Genomic DNA, 4,349 nt, shown 5'->3' on the forward strand with positions numbered 1-4,349 from the left:
TATGCTTATAAAGTTTGTGAAGCATGTTGGAAACCTAAAGGATAAACATCTCTCTATAACTTAATAATCAGCATTTCTTATGTTCTGGTTGCATTCTCTCCTATTAATGGATCTTTATCCTGTATAAAAAGGAAATTGCCTGAGAAGTCTATTTTTGGCTTGTTTGTATTAATATACCAAATAGTCTCTGCCTTGCTTTTTATACCTCTATATGTAGATATGGAAATAACTTGAGATCAAAATTGCTATTCTCTCTCATTCCAGCTCCTGATACTGTTCCCATTGAAGTCAGTGGAAAGGCTTTTGTTGAGTATAATGAGGTGGATCAAAATCTGAGAAGTAGGAAGCTCTTAGAAGTCTGGCACTTTCTGAAGAGCTTAGGTATTATCTTTGTAGACTCCTCTTGGAGCTCTGTATTATAGATTAAGCAAATTCTAGGGAAAAGGGTAAAAATGAGTAAAATTGCCCAGAAGATTTTGTAGGACCATTATCATATAAATATATATATGCCATTTTAGAAGCAGGCTCTAAGTTATGCATTGGTAATGCCAGTCATCCTCTTGCTTGCTTTTAGTATATAGCATAATAGGCATAACATCCCTACTATTCTCATCTTGACTGTCTCTTCCCTTTTCTCTTGTCTTTGAAGTAAACACTCCTCAAGGAGAAGAGTCCAGCATCTGCTTAAAAAAAATGTAGAGCTAGTCACTAGCACTGGCTCAGCTTTTAGCACTTTGTTGTTGAAGGTACCTACTGGTCTCCAGAGACATGACAAGCTGTTTTCAATCTCCTCATTTATAGAAGAAATATGATGCATAAAGCTCACTTCAAATCCAGGTAGCAGCAGATACTCAGTCTAAGCCCTCATTCCTCACTTTATCAAATCTGCCATTGAAAAAAAATGCTGCAGGGGGACATGGCCTGACCATTGTCATTGCTATAGGTGTAAGGATTTTGGCTTATGGATCTACTTCTTCCCAAGACTAATTTTTGAGTAGCAAATGCCTGATTAAGTAATTTAGAATTGGAAAAAATTGAACGCATCAAGATTCTTCGTTTACTGCCGGTGTGTTCGGGTTTTTTTTCACTTCTCTCCAAATTCTTCTTATGACAAACATCATCGTGACATTGTCAGGTCAGGCTGTGTCAATCACATCCCTTTACATTATATTGTATATGTTTATACATTGGGTGGTGAAAACCGCTTATGGGTCAGGCAGGAGATTGAAGAGACAATTTTCTGTAGTTTAAATAAAACACAAGCTTTTTCTGAACAGATGGCCAACCCACCCACCATCAGGTAAAGTCAAACAGACCTAATGAATGGAAGGCAAGTGATTCAAATCTCATCAGTTGGATTGGGTTTTTTGTTTGTTTGTATTAATGAAAATAAGTTGTACAAGGCTAATCGGGGACTTGATCATGGAGATGCAGGCATTTCTAAAAAATTTTTAAAAACATCAAAATTAGCACAACTTGAAAAACCTCTGATGGAAGTTTTTTCCATTTGAGAATTCAGTTCTGTCCAAAAAAAAAGTTGCTGCAGTTTTCTTTTCTTTTCCCAAAATAACTGCCTACAAAATTACCGTAATTACTGTTTTAACATCTTCTCCCCTCTTTTTTCGTTTGTGTTTTTTGGGTGTTTGTTTTTCTTTCGTTCTTTTCTTTTTTTGATTGCTGGTTTTTGAAGCAAAACATGAAGTCCTCTCAAAAGCAAAAGTTTATTGCAACCAAAATACCAATACCAAAATAACAACATCAACATTCTTAACATTTTGGTTTGGATCTGCAACAAGATTTTTGTGGGAAGAATTCTCTTCTGCGCACACTTTTGAGTTCAGGTTTCATTACTAATCCAAAGAATAAATGTTGATATTTCCTAATCTTTTGAAACAGAATTTCTATTCAATGCATCCTATTATTAGGAAAAAATTGAGTCCCACTAATTCTATCCCCTGCCCCAAAGAAGTTTGTATGTCATAAAAAAAACCTTCTCTCTCCCAGGTCATTTGAGACTCAGCTCCAGAATAGAAAAATGAGTTTAATGTACAATCCTGGAAATACCCTTTGTCCCTGTTCATATCTAGGTCACAGGATCAAAGCAACTGATTCTCTATCAATACCTTGAGGTTCCAATATTGCACTCTTTTGTGTGCTTTTGCTTCCTGGCAATGGCCAATTTTAACCCCTTTCTCAGCAAAGGCCAACTTCCAAGGATGCTGAGCACTTGCAGCTCCACCTGAGCTTGGAGACTGCTGTAGCTGTTCAGCATGTTGGGAAATCAAGTTTCTGGTTGCAAGGCTATTAGGATAAGCCTGTGTGGGGTATGTTTTTCCCAACCCATTGTCAGGAGTCAGGGTACCATGTGGGCCTAACTATCCCCAGCTGGCCCATTACCTGCCTGATATACGCAGCTGACCTCTTGGTATTCTTCAGGCCAATCAACAAGGCAGGCGCTTGAATCTAACTCCAGTGCCTATGCTTTACCTGAATCTTTGTTCCTTCCTATTGGTTCCTAGTTCCTGCCTCCTGAATCTTTACTTCCTGACCATTGGCTTGTGCCCCCTTTCTTAATAGCCACCAGCTCTGGATCCTCTAGGTCATGATTTTGGTTTGGATCCCTGCTTTCTGCTCCTGACCTAGATCTTGACTCCATCTTGGTGACTACTCAGGTCTTGGTCCCTTTCAGACCTCAGTCTCTTGATCTATCTGTTCTTGATGCCTTGACTCTTGACTCTAGCTTGGACCCTTGTTTTCTGAACTTATCCTCTCTTAGCTGCTGCCACCCTAGCTCTGATGCTGACTGCTCACATTCCAGTTGTCCCCTGACACTCATGGACATTTTTGTTATGTTGTTCTCATTAAAATCAGATTTTTTTTATTTTATTTTTTGAAATATTAAATCTCAAATGTTCAGAAAATCTACAAAATGTGGTATGTGTCAATCAATATGTCGTACTTCGGCAGTTCTTCATTTAAATGTGTTATCTATAATTAGCTTAAATTCTGAAACAAAGTTATTCTGAATAGGGTGGCGGGGAGGGAGGGAATGTGGAGCTTTTCATCTTTGGAAATGTTTAACCAAAATATTTCATAACTTTGCATAAAACTATTCAGAGTCCTCTCATTCCAGGAAACGAGCTTTTTTGGTTCCAGTTGTGAGAGGGGGAAGGAAGTGTTGTTGAAATATTCCTGAATAGCTCTACCTGAGACTTGGAAAAAATAAATTCTTAACTACTATTACATTAATATTTAGTTACCTCCCTGTGCTTCCCTTGTCCACACACCAAAAAAGTACCAAGAATATACAGGCGCTTTTTGACTTTTGGATATTTAGCACTTCTGAAAATCAAACAGGTATATAGGGAATGTTGGTCTTCATTTTTAATGTTAATTAATACTATTCTGGGAGAAACTATTCTAGATGAATTTTTGTTAATCATCTCATTGTATGGAAAATCATTTTCAAGACAAACTCATCTACTTCCCCTCTTCCTGGCAAGTTGTGGTATTTATACCACTTGTTTTTTTCTTCAAGGATACATTTTAAATAATAGTTTTTGATCCCTTTTTCTCTCGGTTCCTGGCAATAACAACAGCCATTTTAATTTGCTCCTTTTTTTTTTTCCAAGACGGGTAACATCCTGTCTAAATTCTTGTGTGTTCTTGACATTTCTGGGAGTGTCATACTTTTCTGGCCTCATCTAAGATGACTCTTGTCATTCTGCTTTTTGTGTGTGTGATAGACAAGTATCTACATACTAAAGCAGAACATTTCTCTTTTTTTTTGGTAATCTAGAGCTTACTCAAGTACATTGGACAAAACAAGTACCAAAGAAAAAAGTACTTTGTTGGCACAGCAGTCAAAGCACTGACTTGAATTTCTCTTTAAGTGACTTACTGAGTTAACTTATTTGGAAGCAGTGAAATGAAATACAGCAAGTGCCCGACATGTCAAGCAAGAATGAATATCCTTAAATAAAGAGTGAATTTGATATCAGGGAAGTTTCTGTTATTGCCCAATGTTCTTAGATGGAATGGGTGGTGAAGGAAAGTAGTTAATCTTAAAGATTATAGGGTTACCTAGCTAGAAGGCCAAAATATTTTATACAAATAAGTTTTCAAGTCAGAACCTTAAACATTGTATTAACATTCTATGCTGAAGTCAAATCTAAGCTGTGTTTTTTCTCCTCATACAATACTAGGGTCTCCTGCTGCTCTGAATGAGTTGACTTCATAGCAACAGGATTGGGCTCTTCATGGACAAGCTATTCCTCCTGTAAGTAAGCTCTCACTCCCTGAAATGTTGTGTGAAGGTGGACTTTAGTCAAAAAAAAAAAAAAAAAAAA

General features: G+C 37.1%; 1 long non-coding RNA gene across 1 annotated transcript in view; it reads left to right on the forward strand.

The window, feature by feature from the left end:
• The first annotated feature begins 4,208 nt into the window (after positions 1-4,208).
• LOC109292708 overlaps positions 4,209-4,349 on the forward strand; it is an 89,953-nt gene continuing 89,812 nt past the window's right edge. The window contains exon 1 of the long non-coding RNA XR_002096176.1: positions 4,209-4,279. This is a non-coding gene — a long non-coding RNA (uncharacterized LOC109292708). The remainder of the gene's footprint in view (positions 4,280-4,349) is intronic.

The sequence above is a fragment of the Gavialis gangeticus genome, unplaced genomic scaffold (assembly GCF_001723915.1).
Source record: "Gavialis gangeticus isolate Ggan-Ray unplaced genomic scaffold, GavGan_comp1, whole genome shotgun sequence".
In the NCBI taxonomy this organism is placed as follows: domain Eukaryota; kingdom Metazoa; phylum Chordata; order Crocodylia; family Gavialidae; genus Gavialis; species Gavialis gangeticus.